Source organism: Bemisia tabaci, chromosome 9, assembly GCF_918797505.1.
Source record: "Bemisia tabaci chromosome 9, PGI_BMITA_v3".
Lineage (NCBI taxonomy): Eukaryota > Metazoa > Arthropoda > Insecta > Hemiptera > Aleyrodidae > Bemisia > Bemisia tabaci.
The window spans coordinates 10,115,607-10,140,140 of NC_092801.1; the positions used below are offsets into that span (position 1 = coordinate 10,115,607).

Below are 24,534 nucleotides of genomic sequence, written 5' to 3' on the forward strand. Positions count from 1 at the left end.
AACTCGTAGCGCCCCGCGCTAGATAAAGAACCACTTCAATTCAGAAACAACCTATTTATCATTAGAGTCCCTATGAACGTATGTGTTTTTGAGGATGAGCCAGAAATTCTGGTTCCCAAATAAGAAAAAAAGTCCATTTTGACCAGAAAACATGTACCGCGGTGCTTCATTTCTTGCCCTGTCTAGTGGTTAATTTGGACTCCATTTTGCGAATCAGGAACTAAAATTTCTGGTTCAGTTCAGAAACAACGCACGTGCCATTAGAGTACCTATGAACGTATGTGTTTCTAAGTATCAGCCAAAAATCGTGGCTCCCAATTACAAAATGAAGTCCATTTCATCTATTTTGTCAAGAAAGTTCAACGACTTTAATTTACGTGTTCTGCCTTGGTGAGGAACATCGTCGTATAAACATTCAAGAGTTGCCAACTTTTTTTCCCGATAAAATTTTTCTTTTTGAGGAGAGTTGTGAGTATTTTCCTTTGAAATCGCATGATTTCGATCTGGCCGCGAATAGAATTCTCGATGGAATTCAAAGAAAAATATTTATAGAATTTCCTGTAAATTCAAATTATATCAAAGAGCGAGGTTCAGACTCTGCTACTGCGCTCATCGTAATTTTTATTCCTTTCTCCTCATGTTGCGAGTATCATTTTTGATGTTTTAGCCGAAGTTTGCGACAGACCGATGCTCTTTCAGCAATCCTAACCATGACAGCACAGTGCCGTGTCTCACGGACCACGGACCGTGAGAGTGGATTCAGGTTTTGGGACGAATTTCGGATCGTTTTTCCCTGTTTCAACCCAAGGTAACTGAAACATGTGTTTGGGAGCTCTCGCGTATCTATTTCGTAACGCACTGTTGAAGCGTCCGGACGACGCAATAAGAAAACAAAACTTTGGTTCTGCTGTGTGATTCGACGAAAATTTCCTGCAGATCTTTAAGTGGAACAAGCAGGTTTTGCACTAAAAAAAAAGTTCGGCCGTATGTACCGAAGTTCGGTGCTCCGTTTCATCCCACCTAATTCGGTTCGTGTAATCGAAGTTGTGCGGTAAAAAGGACTGACGAACAAAGTTTGGTCACTTATACCGAACGTTTGGTTACGCGAATCGATAGTTCAGTTTGACAAACCGAATAATTGGGATGATACGGAACGATGAACGTTCGGTTCAAATGACTGAATTTTTTTCAGTGTGGAGCGCAATTTGCCTACGCCATCAGCTGAGGGCGTTTTCGCGTAAAAATCCGTCATATTATGAACCGAACGTTCGGCATTCCATGTTATCCGAACTAGTCAGTTTGTCAAACCAAACTTCCATTCCTAGAACGAAAATCGGCGATGAAAAGAACTGACGAGCGAATTTCGGTCGTAGAATCTATAACATTCGATAACACAAACTGGAAAATCGGTTACACAAACCAAAAGTTCGGTTTGACGAACCGTATACTTGGAATGATAAGGAACAACGATCGATCGGTTCACGAAATTCGATCATCCTTACTATCGGTTGAAAAAGAGCGAGAATTCCCCCCACCCCCACAATTCCTATCGATACATCGATGGCCGAAGTGCAAAACCACGTACATCCGTTTGCGTCGCTGTAGACTTCCAGTCATACTTAATTTTCGCTTCGAAAAACAATTCGATATAATTTCTCGAGTTTTCTCCTCTGTCGGCCGAATATCCAGTAAAAATGCCAAACTATTAAGTTAACTCGTTGCTTTTAGGAAAAATAAAATAGGGGCGGAAATAATGAAACACTTAAACAGGGTGGCAAAATTTCATGAAAAATATGATCTAGAAATTTCACGAGAAATATTTCATGAAATTTCAGAAAGTTTTCAAAGGTATTGGAAAATACCGGTTCCTTTTCATGTTTCGCAAAATTTAAAAATTGTGACTTTCTTCTATTTTGGTGTGTTCGATTGCGGCTTCTATTTTGGTGTGTTCGATTGCGGCTTCTATTTTGGTGTGTTCGATTGCGGGTTGCATAGTCTAGCCCCTGAAAAATATGAAATGTTTCACAGCCTCGTAAAATTTCATGAAATATCTCACTGAAATTTCCAATCTTTCATTTCTATCTTACATTATATGCCACCCTGCGCTGAAATGTAACGTGGTTTCGCACTTTGGCCGCTGTTATGGGACGATATTAAGATCGTGTGTTTTTTGGCCATTGATATGAAACCAATCTATGAAGCTTCGCAGGTTAGGGGGAGGGAGGTTCTAGTATTAATTAATGGAACATTACATGCAGGACCTTGAAAGGATGTCGAAGAAAAGCTTTATTGGCTCTAAACCTAAAAAGGACGCAGTTTCTTCAGCCTTCGAAACATAACAATGATGCATCCAGCTTCCCGGCGCGAAGACAAGAATCGAAGCCAGTCGATGGTCCCGAACGGAACCTTCTACTGATGAAGCGCAAACAATAGTAAGCAGTACTTTTCGCGGATACGCACTCCGCGTGGGGAATATGACATGCTAATGGGACTACGCAACTCAAGAATCACGTTTATGGTGAAGCTGCATTTATGGCGCTCATTCGCGCGCTAACGATGATGCATCTCGCGCTGCGGTTGCAAAATCAGTGAGATATTGTTCGATTCTCATCTTTATACGTGGATAGTCTGGACTTCATTTTGAAATAGAGAACTATGATTTCTGGCTTATCCGTAAAAACACTTACGAGGACTTTTCCGATCAAACAAAATACGGCGAAAAAAACAGGTTTCAGAAAATTGTATTTTAAGGTGATTCGATGGACGCCATATTTTGTGTCAGAACGGCATGCGATATATCGCATCCATTGGTTCCATTTTTTCAGCTACTCGACATTTTTCTCACATTTTGAGATCGCAATTCTGTTGTCAGGAGACTAAAGCACTCACTTACCAATTTTAACAAAGAAATTCAACGTGTAATAAAGGCGGGGTTTTTTTAGAGAGAAGACATCGCATTCGAAAGCAGTTTCGATATCAGTATCAAATGCGATGTTTTCTCTCTGAAAAAACCACGCCTTTATTACATTGAATTTCTTTGTTAAAATTGGTAAGTGAGTGCTTTAGTCTCCTGACAACAGAATTGCGATCTCAAAATTGGAGAAAAATGACGAGTAGCTGAAAAAATGGAACCAATTGATGCGATATATCGCATGCCGTTTTGACAAAAAATACGGCGTCCATCGAATCACCTTAAGTTTCCATTCATTCTCAGGTTCCGGTGTGTCGTCGGAACTAAACCAAAAATGGTTTCTTTTTTTCAACTACAACCGTTTGGACTGAAATCTGTGGCGATACGTAAATGATCGAGTATCAATACTTCTCCATTTGATGTTAGGGAAAGAATCGATTCTTAAGGTGTTCGATGCGAACACCCTGTTTTGGTGGAAGAGACCAAAGGGTGTCACTACCGCGGTGGATGACGTCAAAACCACGACTTCTTAAAGGGCGATTTCTCGGCTAATATTAAAACCAGAGCAATGCTGCGTAGACAGATTTTATTATTTTTAGCTAATCTATGGGAATCAAGCATCGAAACACGATCCTGTGACCAGTGAGAGTGACTCATTCCCTGATTTTCATTAAAGAAAATTCCAAATGAAAACCCAGGGTTCTCACTTTTTTTCCTCTAGATTTGCTCAACAAAATTCAAAATTCTACTCCAAAGTCTGTCGGAAAAAATCGACTTCTTCGTCCTTTCTTTAATTTTGTGAAGTCGAACTCGAACTAACAAAAATTACAGACGTTAAAAATCATTTTTCAGAGCGGAGATGGAAGAGATTCCCAATTTTTAGCATCAATTTCCTGACGAATTCCCCATTTTTCCGAAAATGTTTCATTCCTTGATGAATCCCAGTCTTCAAGGTCCTAGATAACATCACGGAAAAGAGTGGGTTGCTGATTTGACAGTTAAATTGTTCAAAAATATGTCCGACATGTTTCAAACGTACATTTTACAATAGGGGGAAAGCTAATTGGATCGCATTTTGCAATTTGGAACTATAAGTTCTGGCCTGGTTTAAGAACTACGCATGTGCCATTAGTTTCCCAATGCACACAAGTGTTTTATCAGATGAGCCAGAATTTATAGTTCCAAATTGCAAAATGCAGTCCAATTAAACAACGGAGATGGTTAAATTAGCATTTTAATAAGAAAATCTTCTTGAAACACGTCGGGCATATTTTTTAACAACTTAATTGTGAAATCAGCATTCCATTTTTTTCCGTGATGTTCTTTCGGACCTAGAAAACTGGGATTCATGGAGGAATGAAATATTTCTGGTAAAATGCGGAATTAGTCGGGATATCGATGCTAAAAATTGGAAATTTCTTCTTTCTGCGCTCTGAAATCCAATGATACTTAGAATTGAGGATTTTCTGTTTGTTCGGCTTCAAAAAATCAAATAAAGGATGAAAAAGTTTATTTTCTCCATGGACATCCGGGTAAAATGTTGCATTTTGTTGAGAAAATTTAGAGGAAAACAAGTGCAAAATTGTTGGATCAGCGATATAATTTTTTTCAGTGATGCTTAAGGCGCATTTTGTCGACGCCATCACATTTACAAAAGTTTATGCAACATTTCAATAACCAAACCACGTTTTCTCTGAGCGACTCTTTTCAGATCCGCGATTTCCCCTCTTCGAGCTTTCCGTCTGAAACTGACCCACTCCGCGGAGAACTCTGCCATGCTAAAAAACGCCGTATGAACATTCGAGTGTTGCCAAATTTCCTCCACTAAGATTTTTATTTTTCAGAGAATTTATGAATATTGCGGCCTGAAATTTTCAGGAACTTTGCGAATGAAACTGCGAACAAAATTATCGGAAAAATTGGGGGGAAAATATTCATTGTTGTCCCAGGAAAGCCGTGTTTTATCAAAGCAGGGTGTCTACTATTTTTTAATTTTGAAAAATCCTGATATTTGCCTGATTTTTCATGGTAGGTATTTCATAAAAAAATTCCTGATTTTTTCATTTTGAAAATTCCTGATATTTTCCTGATTTTTCTCGACTCCTAGCACGGTAGGCAAAAAGCAGTAAGACTTTCTCCGCTAAGGAGATTTGCGTGAGAAAAATTCCCTACAAAACGTCCGATTTTCCTGATTTTTTCCTGATTGGCCAAAATTCCTAATATTTTCCGGTTTTTCTGGTTCTTCCTGATGCTAGACCCACAAGACGTCCGATTTTTCAGATTTTCCTGATTTTTTCCTGATCGGCCAAAATTCCTGATATTTTCCAGTTTTTCTGGTTTTTCCTGATGCTAGACACACAAAACGTCCGATTTTTCCGATTTTCCTGGTTTTTTCATGATCGGCCAAAATTCCTGATATTTTCCAGTTTTTCTGGTTTTTCCTGATGCTAGACACCCTGCAAAAGAAATTTGGCAACGCCTGAAGGTTCATACGGCGTTTTTCCCGAGCGCGGCAGAGCTCCGCGGTGCTTTGAGCGGGCGAGATGGGAATCGTTCATAATCAACTTGTGGAAACTACTCTAACAAGTTGTTTGGATTGTGGGGCTCCGCGCTGCGCTGCTTCCGGGAACTGCACACGCGGCGAATTTAAATTTCGCCGAGGACGAGTAGTGCGGGCTGCGGGTGTTCCCGGCGAGACACGTCCCGCGGGAAGGGACGTGGGCGGGGGGGGGGGGGCGAGGGTAAAAGAAAGGCAGCCGGGTGTGAGCCAGGGATCCAGGGATCCACCTTGTTAAGCCCGTCCCTGACCTGTGCTGCCGAACTCTCTCTCGGGAGGAAAAAAAGGATTCAGAGTAACCTTTGTGTACTCGCGTAAGGGCGTTGCTATTCCTGGTGCATAGAAAGAGTATACTGCCGTGATAAGGAAAAACGCCGTATGGATCTTCAGGCGTTGCCAAATATACTTTGATAACACACGAATTTCCTCACTGGAAAAAAACACACATTGGATCTTGAGTCCTGACTCTTAAAAACATCGACAAGAAAAAGTACTCTTGATTCAATCAGAATCTAGCTTAAATCAAGAACCAAGCCTTTTAATCTAAGCGGATTTCGTTTTGATTCTAGCAAAAATCCGATTGAATCAAGAGTATTTTTTCTTGTCAATGTTTTCAAGAGTCTGGACTCTAGATCCAATGTGTTTTTTTTTTCCCCCAGTGAACTTATGAATATCACGATAACGCAGAAAAACATCGCCCGAATATACGAATAAAGAAGAAGAGAATTAAAACATGGGTAAAATATAGCAATTGTTTAAGTCTTGAATTAGTCTTGAATTAATTTTTAGTCTTGAATTAAAACATGGGTAAACAAGGCTAGACCATTTGCTATGTTTAAGCCTTGTTTATCCATGTTTTAATTCTCTCCTTCTTCACTAATGAATATTTCGTTTCCAATTTTTCAGATAATTTTATTCGCAATTTCTCCTAAAGCTCCTGAAAATATCAAGGAAAAATATTAATATTTCTTCTCAGGAACGAACATATTATGAGAGGAAATTTGGCAACTCTCGAATGCTCATACGGCGTTTTTCCTTAGCACGGCAGTATAGCCATTCGTATCTTTTTATTACAGGAAAATGAAGACGCTTTCGGATTGGTCAACGGGTTTTAGGCTAATAATGATGCCCTTAGAGTATCTGTGTGGGTAGACTGCCGTGATAGCGAAGAGAGCAGTAAGTGCAAAGATGAACGTTTGAGAAAACGGGCTCAAGCGAAAGGCTTTTAACCGGAAAATTTTATTGAAAGAAGCCTCCGTGCTTTGTCAAATTGCCACTTATCATCGGGCAGACTCGTAGAAATTGTTAGGATAATTAAAAATCGACCGATTTTATTTCCATTACATAAAATGGGTATTTTTCATTGTCAAGCTAGGTTATTATTGCCAGGCAAGACTACCGTAAGTGTTATCTTCTGCATGCTTTCGTGGTTGCGTTTTGGACACAAGAAACGCATTTTCAGGTTGGAAATTGGCAGAAGAGGGCGGCACTTTACTTGAAAGCACTGTTTTCATTGCGTCTCTGGAGGAATATTGTCATTTACTGCCGTCTTGCCTAAAAACTTCGTCATTTCTTCCGTACTCATGGCTTTCTCATACGTCTCGTTTTGATACAAATAGGCTGAATTTTCCGGTTTTAGCAATTTCAGAAATTTCATCTGAACGAGTCTGAACCTAAAGTAAATTTCCTTATTGAACCTTTATATTGTCTAATTTGTAAGCCAATATGGCATTTGTAATTAATCTGTTGCTGAATAAATAATAATAAAAAAACGAGTTTAGACGAATTTTGAAGGAAACTCGAATTCGAAAATTTAACACTTACTGCTCTCTTGGCTACCATGGCAGAGTATGGCCATTCCCATCTTTTTCATACTGAAAAATGAGGACGCTTTTTGTTTGGTCTGCGAGTTTTAGGCTATCATGATGCTCTCATAGCACTTGCATAGGTATAGTACAGATATGTCTAAATATGGAGCTCTTATAGGGCCCGAAAGGGCGGCCAACCTTCTGACACAAAAAATGTCACTGCCAATCTTCAGATTCGAATATCAAATCAAGATGGTCAAGAATGTTGAAGAATGATTGTTCTTCCACAAAAATGAGTAAATTTATGCGAAGACTAAGTTCAGTACGTGCTTTACAAACGACGGATAGGTACGATGGTATCAATAAATCTCTGGATAATTTGAGCTCATTGCAGATCATTTAGTTGCAAGTACCAAAATAGATCATCGGTGTTAGCATTACTATACGTAACAATTTTATTAGTGAATGAGATCGTGTGAAAATGTTAGGTACCTGATTCAAATATGACAGAGCGCCAAACACTGGATACTGAACGTCACTAACTTTATCTAAATATCTTGTTCGTTATCCGTAAATTGCCTATCACACTCTTTCTTTAAACAATCTCGGAATATAAGTCCAAACACGCACTTTTTTTGAAAAAATCTGATAACAGAATTCGCACGTTTTCTGAATTTTAAACTACAAAAACTGAAATTTCAAGCTGAAAACAGGGGCTTGTTTAGTGATATCTTAGGTCGCTACGCACTGACAACAAACCAGACCCGAACTTGACAGAAAAACGAGGTCTCGAAATTATATATATCCAAGTTGGCGACGCATTGACACTTGATGGAAAGAAACTTGCGGAACAATCATCCAAAACCCGAGCTCATTCAGTGATATCTCAGCTCCCCGTGCATTGAAAACAATCCGAGCTCGAACTTAGCTGAACAACAAGACCTAGAAATGGTATCTCTCTTAGCGATGTACCAATGAAACCGAACCGCACTCGATTTGCAAAATTTTCATCTGAAAAACGAAACAATGGACTAGAATCGACTTTCGGATAAAATGGACTTATTGAGTGATATCTCGACCGGCAACGTACCGAGACATAGCTTAACCAGACTCGCAGATTTTCCGACAAAAATCGGAGCTCGAAGAGTGATATCTCACCTCGCTAACAGATAACAACTCGAACTCGGCGGGGAAACGGGACTGGGAGGTGATATCCCAGCGTGCGGATACCCGACTTGCAGATATTTCAACCAAAAAACGCGCTTGATGAGTGAAATCTCACCTCGCTACGCACTGATAACAACCCGAACCCGAACTCGAACTTGGCTAAAAACGGGACCTGATGATGATATCTCAGCGTGTACTAATATCCGACTTCAGACTTTCAGACTTTGGCTTGACGAGTGATATCTCACCTCGCTACGCACTAAAAACAACCCGAACTCGAAATAGGTGGGAAAACGAGACCTAAGGGTGATATCTCTGCGCATACCGATATCCGACTTCAAAATGAATTTGGCGAAAAACGGGACCTGCTGATGATATCTCAGCGTGCACTGATATCCGACTTGAGAACGGAAAACGGGCTTGACGAGTGATATCCCGGTCGGCGATTGACGTGTGGCGTGACGCAACCCGACTCCTGGGAGTCCGTGAGCCTGCGGTCGCGGCGACTTCGAACGACGAAGGTAGACTGTTCGCGGTTCGATTCAGACCTCGGCCAATGGAACCGCAGCACGGCCAGACCAGGCCAGGAGCATCCCTCCCATCGAATCTTGTTCCGATTTAGTCGCCGACGCCGCCAGCCGCCACGCGTTTCGCTTTCATGCTTGACACGCGCTTCCTCAGCTCTGCCGTGATAGCCAAGAGAGCAGTAAGTGCAAAAATGAAATTTTGAGAAAACGGACTTCGACATAAAATTTTTCCTGACCGGAAAGTTTTATGGAAAGAAGCCTCCGTTCTTTCTCAAATCATCACTAATCGTCCGAAAGCAGAACGTCTAGTATTTTTTAATTTTAAAAAATCCTGATATTTTATAAAAAATATCTAATTTTTTCATTTTGAAAATTCCTGATATTTTCCTGATTTTTCTCGTAAAAACTATATTTATTGCATAAATGCATGCGAAACCTATATTTTCTGATAAAGTTAAGTTGAAGGGTGAGAAATAATCGGGAACAGAGCCGGCGCGACGACTCCTGGCACGGTAGGCAAAAAGCAGTGAGACTTCTCCGCCGAGGAGATTCGCGTAGGAAAAATTCCTGATAAATCGTCCGATTTTTCCGAGTTTCCTGATTTTTTCCTGATTGGCCAATATTCCTGATATTTTCCGGTTTTTCCTGATGCTACATACCCTGGAAAGACTCATAGGAATCGTTTGGATGATTAAAAACTGACCGTTTTTATTTCAATTACGTAAAGGGGAATGATCCATTTTCATATTAGGCTATAGTGTAAGGCATAAGACAGCCTTTGAGTGCTACCTACTGCATGCTTTCGTGGTTGCAATTTGGACACACAACAAACACATTTTCCGGTTAGAAATTGGCAGAAGAGGCCGGCACTTTACTTGAAAGCACTGTTTTCATTGGCGCTCTAGAGAAATAAAGTCACTTACTGCTGTCTTCCCTGAACTTAAGTCCTGTTTGGCGCACTCGTTGCTTTCTCATATGTTTCGTTTTCATGAAAATAAGGTAAACTTTGCTGTTTCAGCAATTTTAGAGGTTTCATTTGAGAGATATTGGACGAATTTTGAAGGAAACTCGATTTCGAAAATTTAACCCTTACTGAAAGATATTGGACGAATTTTGAAGGAAACTCGATTTCGGAAATTTAACCCTTACTGCTCTCTTCACTATTACGGTAGAGCTCTATAGAGCGAGTTTCCGCCGCTGTATTTACTTTACTTTTTGCGGGACAAAACCTTGAATCCAAAGAGCAAGTGGGCCGCGTCATACGCAAAAAAATAGTTGGTGCTGACGACAGAACACTGAGTGCTCTGTCCTCATAACGGAAACTTCCGTGACTGTTACAAATAAAGTGCAGGAGCCCTGTGAGCAAAATTATTTTTTCCAGTGTAAGCAGGAAGGAACCAAAAACGGTTGTGCGGATTTGTGGCAAATTACAGCGAAATTCCTGCATAGTACAAAAAAAAATCCCTTAGATTTTTCAAAGGAATCCGCACAAACGTTACCTTGTAAAAAATTAAAGTGCCCACTTAAATTTGGCAATAGCTAACGTGACTTGATTCCTTTCTGCGGTCCAAATAAGAGTTCGTGTTGAATAGGACGAGTGTGTTGAGTTCAGTAAATTTATTGATAGTATATTATACTAATTATCGTCTGTAAACTCTCTTGGAGTTGAATACAACGAGTCACTACTTTAAACTTTGGTTTCTTTCTTTGGATTACATTTTGCAATAGGGAACCACTATCTCCGGCTCTTCCATAAAATGACCTTCCTGCATAGGAAAACCGATGGCATATATGTTGTTTCTAAGATAAGCCAGGTATATAATGGTACCTTCTTGCAAAATGTGGTTCATTTAATATTACGGGTGAGTTCGGGTTGAAGATACAAGTTGAGTCAAAAAATTCAGAGATTGAATACGCGCGGTGAATGTGTATTTTCGAGTGAGTGTTTTATTGGGTTCGTTCACGATACCTTATTCTTTGAAAAAGGAAAAAAATAAACAACCTACAAACTATGATGTATGGTTGATAGTGAAGAGGCTGGCGCGCTAGCGGCTGGACCTAATCTACCGAACGCCTTCAAACAGAGAGAACGCAATATCACATACTTCTCTATGCATTGCTGCCTACTGGAGAAGCAAACGCATGATTTTGATTGGACGATGGAACTTCAAAACCACGTGTGTAGATTGAGCACTTGACCGTCAATAGAAAAAAGGACCTTGGAAGACTGAAGCAAATGTTTTAGAGGAATAATTTTTGTAGAATTTAGTTGCAAAAGAAGATTTGGAAATTCTAGGGCGTAAACAGAGCAACAGAGGCAGCTCCAGGTTAGCACGATGGCATTCCTCCATTTGAAATCAAAGGAAATACTGAGCTATTAGCTGATTTCTACTACAATGATATGGGAGCTCAGGCCATGCTATAATAAAACACAACGTGCAAGATGTTTATATTTATAAAAATTTTACCTTAACATGGTAAAAAATAGCAGAGCAAACGTTTAGGCTCATATTTTTCTCTTATTTTCACCATGTTAAGGTAAAATTTTTACATATATAAACATCCTCTTGCAAATTTTTTTTTTTTTTATTGAAGGAAGGGTTTAGTGCGCTTATCATTGCAATGAAAGTCGGTCAATAGCTCAGTAAGTATTTGATTTGATTCCATTATGAGTGGCCAAAAACCGAATAATTCCTCCATTTTTACATATACTGAGGAATAATGCAAAGCACCTGGCCCCTCGGAGAATCGATTCATCACCATAAGTGATGGAGGACTAATGTAACAATAGCGGTCGCTGACATCCGCCATTTTCAGGGCAAACGCTTTTTTTCCAATTCTGGAGCCCTCAAAAATGTCTGCAAAGTTTCAGACTTCCAGCTCAACTTTTCGGTGAGATATGAACTGAAAACCATATTATTAGTAAAAACAGCGGATGTGAGAATCGACTGATCTCCAGAGATCAGTGGATCTCGCGACCAGCGCGGCTGAACACCGCTGAGATTCGAACGAACTTATGCGATAACTGCCCACGCACCTGCCATGGGCTGCAGCTATATCGGGGCCGTCTCGCCAGAATTGATGAATTTTCAACTGATTTTATAATGTTTTTCCTTATTTTTGTTGTAAAAGTTACAATTAAACGTTTTAGTTTTTCGTTAAATTTAATTAAACGACTCAGCATTGACTTATTTTTGGTATTTTGGTATTGTTTCCTTGGCCTTACCCTTCCTGAAGACTTTGTTTCATGCATAAAAAAATGTTTTCAGTATAAATAACGGATGTCACATTTTTTTTTCAAATCGCTGTTACTCCTTCAATTTTTCACTTAAATAGATCGTAAAACGTGTATTTTTTACAAGAAGAGTTGCTCTACATGAAAATCTTCATAAGAATCCTCTCAATTCTACAGGCCGGCTTAGTGCAAAGCTTCGAAAACTTCAAACGCGATTTTCTCACGATGTGAAAACTCGACATCAGCTATTGTTACACATAAGTCCTCAAATGTTACCAACTTGCTGGATTTGCCGATTGGCGTTTTCATTTTCATTCCGTGAATTTAGTTTCCTGAACATGGCAGATTGTAATGTTGAACTCATTCGTCGCAGATTTATATTTCGCGAAGAGTAAACTTCAAATTACCATAACTTAGGTTTGATTCAACGTTTTTGGGCGCTTTTCATATTAAAATGGACGGATTTTACCTAAATTGATGAAGTTAAACGATGCCTAATTATGTTTTCTTTTATTTCTTACTATGACTACTTGTAAATCAGTTTTTAAAAACAGAGTGGCAATTCTCGCGGGAATAGAATACGCTCTCAAACTCCTTGGCGTATTTGAACTCTGTTCTGATACCCCGTTTGAGATCGAAATATTATCAGGGGCTAAAAACGCCTTCATTTTGAGCGTAGGCAACATCCGTTGCTTGTGCTCTTCACTCCTCGTCCTCAGTGCTCTAGACTCTTCCACCTATCAGATTTAGACTAATAAATCGATACATTTCAAAGCTGTTGCAGCTACTGGACCAAGTTGTTCGACAAGGAAGTATTTTTAGAAACAACAAATGCACGCTATTCGTTTCCTCGAGTTAAGATTAGAGAGACATCTCGAAAAATGTGTTTTGATACAGGACCGCTGAGAAAAGGAGCTTGAGGTTTTTTGGCAAAGCTCTTGGTAAGGAAAAGATCGTTAAACAAAAGTAGGCAAAAAAATAGGAGACGAGTTTGCAAGTAACACCAGGGTGTCTACTAGAACGGGCTGGTCGAAAATCAGTACTTTTACAGTGCTTTTTCCGTGCATTCCCAAGAAATTCAGGCCTCCTCAACAAAAAAATTCAGGACTTTTCCAGTATCTCTAATTGACGAATTTTGAAAAATTTCAAAAATTTAAGTTTTCCGCTCAAATCGTGACTGAAACGACAAAAAAATGAAAAAATTCCGGATCTTCTAACGGAGTTTCCACACTTTTCTGGTGCTTCCGGACCGCCCTTAAAAAATCAGTACTTTTTCCGGACTTTCCGGAAATTCCGGACTTGCAGACATCCTGAACACAGAAGCGTCGGGGCCGGAGGGGGGTGAATTTTGTTTGATTTTCTTCCTCTTCAAAGGATTAAAATTATTTTGATCACAATTAATAGCACGCAAAAGACTTTAAAACGCTAAATAAGGACGATATAAGAAAAGCGGTCAAATTTGGGAATGCGAAACGGCGAAAACAAATTTAATTACGAGGATTCATCCACAATACATGGAGCATTGGAGTTTTCGGTGGTAGAAAGCGAGATTTAGTCCGGATAAAAAAAGTCTTTGGTGAAGAATATTAGTCTTTAGGCGGCTATGAAACTTTTTCATCTGAACTGAGGAGATTTATATGACCAAAAACATAGGGAACTCGAGTTCTTTTCCGATTGTATTTTAGCGGACTTTCCTAATCATTTTTTAGATTTTTCCAATTTTGCAACTGCGTTGTGGTGTTTTTACGTAAGAGAAAACTACGGAATAAACTCCGCAACATCTCGGTCAAATACGCGATTATTCTAGCGGTTTTGCAAAATCATTCATGATTACGCATTATTCAACCCAATGTCGCGAAGAAAAACGAAATTTTTCCAGCGGTTGCTTGAACCCATGAAAGGTCACACAATTTCAGCTTGATATCGTGAAAAATACAAGATTTTTGGATCGATTTGAGCGTAACATTTGTACACGTCAATAACGTTAGCTAGACGAAAAGCTAAGATTCTCCTTCAACTTCATGCGATGCCACATACCTACTCCGGAGTTCGAATAATTGCTAGCTTAGATTCCGCATGTTAATGAGAGAAAATACGCGAATTTCATCAAAATTCTGCGTAAAAAACGCGATCTTTCCAGTGGATTTGTTGAATCCTTCATACTTTCACGTTTTTCATCACGATATCGCGGAAAATGCGCGATTTTTACCATTGGTGGGTCCAGCAATTTGGCAACACCGGATTTCCTCCATTTAAACCTATGGGAATGTATGGATGCGTGGAGAAGCCAGGTGCTCCGACAAGAATCAATTATTTAGCCTAGGTTTGAATGGAGGAAATTCGGAGTTGCCTATTTGTTGGATCCACCTCTGATTTTTACGGAAAATGAGGAATCGCGCGATGATAAGCGATATCGCAGCACACACGAGATATTTCCGGCGGTTCGGTACTATCGTTAAAAATTACATTTTCAAAAATTACATTCACTTCAATATCGCGGATAGTACGCAAATTTTTCAGCGGTTGATAAAGATCACAAATGATAACACAATTTTCACATCAACACCGCGGAAAAATCTTGGTATCGATTAAAGCATAAAATTCATGAAAATCACAAAATTTTCGCTTCGCTCGAGGAAAATATGCGAAATTAACATATATGCGAGTATAATTTTCGTGAGCGTAGTAAATTCAAATAGAAGAAAAGCTATGAATCTCCTTCAATTTCGCGTGATACCACATACAATCGCATCTAAATCTTGACAAGATAATAATGACCTGGCTTTAAATAAATGAATACACAGTGAAACTTAAACCTGTTAGTGGAAGAATAAGTGACTCGACGAGTCTGCTTCAGATATTTTGACACATCTACTCGAGAGACGAGGAGACATTCATGAATGCAGTAATAAGTGCAAAAATGATTTAAATACCTTGCGTCGGGGTTGCAGCTCACAGCACAGGTTTCTGGAAAAAATAAAAAAGTAAACTTGTTATTAAATGGAAGGATAAAAATCTAGAGGGAGGCTAGAAGAGTATTCTGTACTTATTAAGGCAAATTGTCAATAATTCTATCTTGCATTGATATGATATTCTAAAAATTTTATTGATTTATGACGATGAAATATTCCCGATGGGCAGAAAAGAACCTTTTGATCAAAATTCGTGATTGTTTACAACGTTTTTAGCAAATGGTAAACGTTGACCTCAAAACTGATCCCTAATTCATCAAGTATAGGTACTTTAAAATTAACTGGTTTAGTTATTATTAATTCTTGCTTTTTTCAAATTAATTTTTATTTTAAAACTTGGACAACGATGACAAAGTGGGACAATAATGCCGTCTCAATGACGATTTATTATTTTCATTCCTATGTTATTTTTCAGTTCGCTCCATGAAACTTAAAAAGTAGCTGTATATAATGAAGCCTTATGATCGCATCGTAATATAAACGGAAATCAAAGTTGCAACTATGTGAACTCCGGAATGGGTATGTGATGTGGTATCACGCTAAAATGAAGGAAAATCTTAACATTTCACTGTCTTAAATTAGTGTAGTCTATTAATGAGGGCAGGGCATCATGACCGCATCATGATAAAGGCTGGAATCAAGCGTGCAACTTTGCGGACTTCGGATTAAGTATGTGATGTGGTATCACGCTCAAATGAAGGAAAATTTTAGAGTTCCACCTGTCTGAAATTAGTAACGTCTAGGAATGAGGGAATTGTGATCGCATCGCACAACCCGCGGAAATCAAACGAGTAACTATGTGGACTCCGGAGTAAGTATGTGATGTGGTATCACGCTAAAATGAAGGAAAATCATAAAGCTTCACCGGTCTCAAATTAGGAGTGAGGGCATTATGATCGCATCGTGATACGGGCGGAAATCAAGCGTGAAACAATACGGACTCTGGAGTAGGTAGGTGATGTGGTATCACACTAAAATGAAGGAAAATCATAAATAACGTTTCACCTTTCTGAAATTAGTGACGTCTATGGATGGGCACAGCTAGTCTTAACGACTTTAAATTTTTTGACGAGTCACAAGCAAAAACTCTTCAGATTCTTGAAGTAGAGTGTCCACTGAGTCATTTAAGCCAAAAAGAAAAAAATTCTGTCGAGCTCCTGGAAAATAAAGTCGATTTAAAGGTATTTTTGGGCTAAAATAGCCAAATTACCCATAGCAAGGCCCGTCGTATTATTTAAAAAATTGTTTTCTTCCTGGGTATAATGCCCAAGTTTCTTAAACATGCATATTTTAAGCCTCCGATTACTTAAACTACCAATTTTAACCATATGGTAAATTTTGGGGGCCTAAAATGAGCCCTCAGAGCCAAAAATTGCAAACATTTTTGAAAACTTCGGATTTTCAGGGGGTGTTTTTTTTTTTAACGTTGTTTTTTCTACAGTCGTCAATGAGTAATTCTGAAGGGCATTTTCGATTACATACTTGAAATTTTGACTGTTCAGGCGAAGGGGGAAGGGGGCACCAGGCTTTGCTTTGCCATTCTCACAGTTTCTGAAAACGCTTGAAAATTCCCTTTTACATTGGAAGTCCAAAATATCCCTTTTTATTCATTAATTACTGTATCTGATATTATAAAATATGCAGCAGGAGTTACTGCCCCCCCCCCCCCCTCCTCCTCACTACGCGATGCATGGAAACCTTGAACTCACTGCGCGCTACGAAAACGCTTGAAAGTTCCCTAATACATTGGAAGTCCAAAATATCCCTTTTTAATTCATTAATTGGACGTATTTCTACCAAACAGACCTATGTGGCGATGAGAAATGTGGGGTGTGCTCTAGAAATCTGCATAAGAAGCAATGTAAAAGTGGGCGTGGTTCCTTTTGAAGAATTGGAAAAGCGGGATATTGCATTCTATCAAACAGACCTATGTGCAGCTGAGTGCGGAACTCATGAGCCGCGGGCATGGCACGAGAGCGTTGTGGACAGGGCTCATGAGTTAAAGGATCCCTCTAACGATCTCCCCCTCGCTCGAGTGCGCACTATCATTGCCGCTGACGTCACTGGCGCTTTATTATTCTCATTCACTCTTACGGCCAGAGACTAACGAGCACACCCCATATTTCTCACTTCCACATAGGTCTGTTTGGTAGAAATACGTCCAATTACTGCTTCTGATATTATGAAATATGCAGCAGGAGTTACTGCCCCCCCCCCCCCTCCTCCTCACTACGAGATGCATGGAAACCTTGATCTTACTGCGCGCGCTAACGGATCCTTGCTTTTCGCGTGATGGCAGTCCGTTGTACAGTAGATCCGGGCATTTGCAATAAAACATTTGGCGGTCTTTAGCATTACATATAAATGGACATGTTTATGCTACAAGTTTATCCTGCAAATGTCCGGATGCGAAAAGCAAGGATCCGGTAGCGCGCGCAGTGAGTTCAAGGTTTCCATGCATCGCGTAGTGAGGAGGAGGGGGGGGGGCAGTAACTCCTGCTGCATATTTTATAATATCAGATACAGTAATTAATGAATAAAAAGGGATATTTTGGACTTCCAATGTAAAAGGGAATTTTCAAGCGTTTTCAGAAACTGTGAGAATGGCAAAGCAAAGCCTGGTGCCCCCTTCCCCCTTCGCCTGAACAGTCAAAATTTCAAGTATGTAATCGAAAATGCCCTTCAGAATTACTCATTGACGACTGTAGAAAAAACAACGTTAAAAAAAAAAACACCCCCCTGAAAATCCGAAGTTTTCAAAAATGTTTGCAATTTTTGGCTCTGAGGGCTCATTTTAGGCCCCCAAAATTTACCATATGGTTAAAATTGGTAGTTTAAGTAATCGGAGGCTTAAAATATGCATGTTTAAGAAACTTGGGCATTATACCCAGGAAGAAAACAATTTTTTTAAATAATACGACGGGCCTTGCTATGGGTAATTTGGCTATTTTAGCCCAAAAATACCTTTAAATCGACTTTATTTTCCAGGAGCTCGACAGAATTTTTTTCTTTTTGGCTTAAATGACTCAGTGGACACTCTACTTCAAGAATCTGAAGAGTTTTTGCTTGTGACTCGTCAAAAAATTTAAAGTCGTTAAGACCAGCTGTGTGGGGACATTAAAATCGCATTGTGATACAAGCGGATCACAAGATACGGTGCAGGTATGTGATGTTGTATCACGTTAAAATGAAGGCAAAATTTGACGTTTCACCTGTCACAAATGGATTGCATTTTGCAAAAAGGAACCAGGATCATTCGAATGTCGCTGAGATCTTGCAACTTTTTTCACCTTGCAAATATAAACAGATCATCTGAACAGATTTTATCTCAACTTCCAAAAAATTATGAATTTAAGACCTACGAATTTGTGAATTAAAATTACCTTTGTAAATTTGACTGTTTCCATGATTCCCGTAACTTTATCAATGAATGTAAGTCGCACAATCCTAGCAACATTGGAATGCTCTTGGTTCCGTTTCGCAAAAAGCAATCTAAATAAGTGACGTCTGGTATGAATGGAGGCACTTTTAAATGGACCCCATTTTGCAATAAGGAACCACTGTTCCTGCCTCCTGCCTCATCTTAGAAAGAGCATTTGTGCCACTGGTTTCCCCGTGTTGAAAGATGATTTTACGGGAGATCCACAGATAGGAGTTCCTTATTACAAAACATAATTCAAACTTTTAAAATTTCCACCCGAGAAAGTTAAGACCACGCTTTAAAATATGAAGTCTGTGCGAGTATCTTCAGAAAACAACCGAAATGCCGTGCTTTTAATCAGTTTTCTAGAAGGAAAATCTGGAGCTCGGAGTTTCCACTAGTTTCAGTGGCGTGGCGTAAATTGCGATGTATCGATTGTTATGCCATTTAAACCTATGGTAAAGAATCGATTATCAAGGTGTTCGCTGCCAACACTCTGTGTTTCGATTCTTTTCCATAGGTTTAAATGGCATAACAATCGATGGATCGCAAAGCACGCCAGGCCACTGACTGGTTTTGCCGAGGATAATTTTTGCGCTAATTGTTAAATTTTGATCCAGGAAAGTTAAAATGTCGCAATACGTAATAAAGTAGACGCAGGTTGTAGTAAAACTAGGAAACTTTAATGTTTCCATGTTATCTTGAATTTTCACTAGTTTTCCCACGGACAGTTTAGGGCGTCGTCTGAAATGTTGTAATTTCAGTATTCCCGATTTTCCCGGCTTAGAATCTGGAGCTCGGAATTTTCAGTAGTTTTTCTCTACTGACGCCCTTGATTAAATTCCTATTCTTCATAACTTTAAGACTTAGATTTTCCTTCCATATCGCGTGATACCACACTACATACCTATTGGGGAATCCGCATAATTGCACGCTTGATTTCCGCTTTTGTCACGATGCAAGCATAATGCCTGCATTCATACATACATATAAGTCGCTTTACAGCACTCCCTCGCGCTCAACGACTCCTAACCTCCACTGCTCTCTTTCAAACCACAAATCTTGGGGGATTGAGCACCTTAACATTTCCGCTTCAATCCCTTCCCTCCAACCTTTCATTGGGCGCCCTCTGCGTCTTCTCCCAGGAGGAACCCAGCCTGCATTCCTGCATTCATAAAGTCACTAATTCGAGATAGGCCAAACGCTAAGATTTTCCTTCATTTGAGCGAGATACCACATCATCTACCTATCCGAAGTACGCACAGTTGCACGCTTTATACCCGCTTATATCACGATGCGAATAAAATGCCTTCATTTAAAAACGCCGCGCCACTAATTTCAGACAGGTAGAATTTCAAGGTTATCCTTCATTTTAGCGTGATACCACATCATATACCTATTCTTGAGTCTTTAAACTTATAAAAACAAAATGGCGTAGCGCTCTCCTCGACCTCCCCCCCCTTAACTACTAGGTGGATGACGAGCTTCGGGTGATGTCATGAGTCAAACAAGTTTCCCAAACTTTGGTTTGTTTGCAAAAATAATTCCTCAACACGTTGTTGGCCATCTACTTCGTAGATCAACGGTTGCATGTTTAAATCCCGAAAGTAAAAGCTTCCACCATTGCCAAGATATCAATGCCTTGTCTCTGATTGTGAGGGTACACCAAGCTTGGAGGTTCACACCGTCCAGTGGCATGGCGTGTTTGGCGATATACCGATGAATCTGCTATTTAAACTTATGGAAAAGGTCGACAGTCAGGGTGTTTGCATCGAACACCTTAACAATCGATTCTTTACCGTAACTTCAAATGGCGAAATATCGATAATCGATCACTCAGGCCTCGCCACTGACACCGTCTGGTTTCCACCCGCGATCCACGGATCGGGAGATCAAGCAAATTCTGTACGCCTGCACTGTCGCGCTAAGGAAAAACGTCGTATGAACATTCGAATGTTGCCAAATTTCCGTTCGGGAAATATTTATTGTAAAAGGAAGTTATGAATGTGTTTCCTTGAAATTTTCAGACTATTTAAATCAAATTACGAGGAAAATTCTCTGGAAAATCAGAAGAAAAAGATGAATCAGGGTGTCTAGTATTTTATTAATTTTGAAAAATCCTGAAATTTTCCTGATTTCTCCTGATATTGTATAAAAAATTCCTGGATTTTTCATTTTAAAAATTCCTGATATTTTCCTAATTTTTCTCGACTCCTGGCACGGTAGGCAAAAGGCGGTAAGACTTTCTCCGCTCAGGAGATTCGCGTAAGAAAAATTCCTGATAAAACGTCCGATTTTTCCGATTTTCCTGATATTTTCCTGATCGGTCAAAAATTCCTGATATTTTCCGATTTTTAGGTTTTTCCTGAGGCTAGACACCCTGTTCATGAATTTGCCCGAAAATTTCTGATTCATCGAAGGAAATTTGGCAACGGCTGAAAGTTCATACGACGTTTATCCTTGGCATGACAGTGCACGGGCTCAATGGATGCAATTAAAACACAAGAATGAAAAAAACTTTGAGATACGCACCAGGTAAGTGTTATCCAATTGCCCGACGCCAAGCTGAAAGCACTCACAACGCCACCACTGAAAACGCACCGCGCCCTAAACGATTAGCCACGAAAAGGTTATACTAGAACAGAGACTACTTTTTTAAAATAAGTTATTGGATCCGCCACGAAATGAATCATACAAAAAACAAACGTTCTTAGCTTACTTAAATTCTGCCCAAATGAGGTGTGTACATGTTACAACGTAATTTGTAAAGATAAAATACAAATTAAATCAAAGATTATAATGATAATGGTGAGAGGGTACCTTGAAATAAAAAATAAAATCAAAAGCCATTTTTCCTGTAGATATTCAAGAAACAAAAAAAGATAACAAAGGACAAAAAAAATTAATCATAATGGCGTGTCTCCTTCCATTGGAGTAAGTCCAGTTTTGTAGAAGATGCAATATTTTTCAAAAATTATTTTTGTTCCAATTAATTTGGTTGCTTGAAGGACTGAAAAAAGTAATATTCGTATTGTTTTCATGCACATGATGACACAACATCATCAATAAACGTGGAACTACAATTGGACCACATTTTGAAATTTAGAACTATAAATTCTAGCCCGGTTTAAAAACAACGTATGTGCCATTCGTTTCCTTATGTACATAAGTGTTTTTTCCAGAAGAGCCAGAATTTATGGTTCCAAATTGCAAAATGCAGTCCAAATATGGTTGGAATTGCATCAATACTAATTCTTCGTTTGGCTTGAGAATATTCTGTGAGGTGTGGTGTTTTCCTTCAATGACAAACTCTAGTTCGTCATACGTGGGTCAAGTACTTTTTAAAGTTTTTGAATATGAAAATCCCTGACTTTTCCATGCCTTTTCGATGAGATTTTGACTCAATTTCTCATAAAATCGCTTTATACAAAAAAAAAAAAAAAAAAAAAAAAAAAAATACTGGCGCGAGTTGTCGAAAGAATAAAACGAAAATTCCATGACTTCAGGGCAGAAGTTTTGGCTCTTGTCCACAGAATATGTGAATGCGGAAGAAAATAATGACAGAAAATACTTTTCGACTGGAAGATGAATTCCAAGGTTCCGCAACAAAAATTCCTGACGTTACGAGGTTGGGCACACTCTCCCGACTTGGTTCATCATAATCAGGGCTGCCGACACCTTTAATCACGTTTTGCAAATATATTTCATTTACCCGCTACTCACAGTTCTCAATTTTTCTCGCTTGTTACTCACTTTTCTCAATGTTTCTCCCTTGTTACTCACTATTCTCAATTTTTCTCGCTTGTTACTCACTATTCTCAATTTTTCTCGCTTGCTACTCCCTGTTCTCAATTTTTCTCGCTTGTTACTCACTATTCTCAATTTTTCTCGCTTACTCACTGTTCTCGATTTACTCTTTCCTCGTCGTTTCTCGATTTCAATCACTAGTATCTCACCGCCCTTGATTTTACTGACTCTATGCTAATCATTTCTCGATTTAACTTACTGGTTACTCACAGTTTCTTGATTTTACTCACTCTTGACTCGCCGTTCATGATTGTACTCAAAAATTACTCCTACAAATCTCGCAAAACTGTTTTCGATTTTTCTCATATTTACGTACTGTTCTCGGCTTACTCTTTACTCACAGTTTCTTGATTTCACTAACGCTTTATTCATCATTTCTCCATTTTACTCACTAGGTCCTCACCGTTTCTTGATTTTACTCACTCTTCTTGCCGCATCGTCCTCAATTTTACTCACTCTTGACTCATCGTCCTCAATTTTACTCACTCTTGACTCATCGTTCTCAATTTTACTCACTCTTGACTCATCGTTATTAATTTTACTCACCGTTCATGATTTTACTCACTTATTACTCATAAAAATCTCGCCAAACATGAACTAATTGGGGATCATTTATCCCATTTCATTGATCGCTTCAATACAATTCTTTTCGAGACACTACAAGAAATTTACTCTTGGACAGTCAGATTACCCGCGAATTTCTCATTCTACTCACGTTCTACTCACTGATGCTCAAAAATAACTCACTGTGAGAGTTACTGAAGAATCGGCAGCCCTGATGATCTTTAACAAAACGACGTATTCTCAAACTTTAAAAGAAAGAGGGGGGAAAAGGAGCGAATGATTCAATTGTTGCAATAGCAGCTTCATCTATGTTTTAACTGAATTGGATGGCGAAGAGTTGCTCCAACCTAACTAACATTTATCAGTGGCGCGGCGTGAATTGCGATATATCGATTGTTATGCCATTTAAACCTATGGAAAAGGATCGATAAACAGGGTGTTCGCAGCGACCACCTTAATAATCGATTCTTTACCATAGGTTTAAATGGCAGAACAATCGAGACATCGCAATTCACGCCACGCCTCTGGAGAAAACAAGAGCAATATTGATTGCGGGCCTAGTTTCAATCCCTACTTTCACGAGTCGTCTCTGATTGGCTGATTTGCCTGGTGCCTACTTTCTGTCGGGACCCTCGTGGAAAATAACACGGGGTTCATTTTCCATCGAAAATATCTCGAAAACCAGGAGAATTTAAACGTCGGAGATTTCGGAGATCAATTCTTCAGATTTTTCTGAGGAGATTGATGGGTAATACAAAATACATGTCACTTTTTTCTGAAAAACACCAAACAATTCGAGCTGGAATTTATTTTTCAACTTAATATATAATAACTTGAAAAACTTAAAAATTAAAGAAAAAATAGATACTTACATGATGAATAAGATCATGAGTGGGTGAAGGCGAGGGATAAACCTCTCAGGCCCTGACAAACCACTAAGCTGGAGGTTGGGAGGTTGGGTATAATTTATGCTATAATAACTATCGGTATCTTAGGTTTTATCGCTTGAGGTCGTCATAAAATTACCGATGGAATAGATGCCGATACTCGGGCTTATTTTACTATCGCTGTTCCTACGGGAATCAAAATTTTTAGTTGGCTTGCCACTTTAGGTGGGATGGAGTCCAATAAGTTCAGCCCCCTTGTTCTAACCTTCATCTAATGCATTCCACCTAACCATATCAGTAAATCAGTCACTCAATCAATTAGTCATTCAGTCACTCAGTCGCTCAGTCGATCAGTCACTCAGTCGCTCAGTCGCTCAGTCGCTCAGTCAATCAGTCACTCAATCAATCAGTCATTCAGTCACTCAGTCAATCAGTCGCTCAGTCAATCAGTCACTCAATCAATCAGTCATTCAGTCACTCAGACGCTCAGTCAATCAGTCGCTCAGTCAATCAGTCGCTCAGTCTATCAGTCGCTCAGTCACTCAATCAATCAGTCATTCAGTCACTCAGTCGCTCAGTCAATCAGTCGCTCAGTCTATCAGTCGCTCAGTCATCAGTCGCTCAGTCAATCAGTCACTCAGTCAAGCAGTCAATCAGTCACTCAGTCAGCCACAGAAA

The 24,534-nt window shown here is 39.3% G+C and overlaps 1 long non-coding RNA gene across 1 annotated transcript in view; it reads right to left on the bottom strand.

Moving 5' to 3' along the window:
- The window catches only part of LOC140225513 (uncharacterized), a 59,431-nt gene extending 37,638 nt beyond the window's left edge, over positions 1–21,793 (bottom strand). Inside the window, exons 1-2 of the long non-coding RNA XR_011900577.1 lie at positions 21,131–21,793; positions 15,139–15,172 (exon numbers count right to left, since the gene is read on the bottom strand). This is a non-coding gene — a long non-coding RNA (uncharacterized lncRNA). The remainder of the gene's footprint in view (positions 1–15,138; positions 15,173–21,130) is intronic.
- Positions 21,794–24,534: the final 2,741 nt, after the last annotated feature.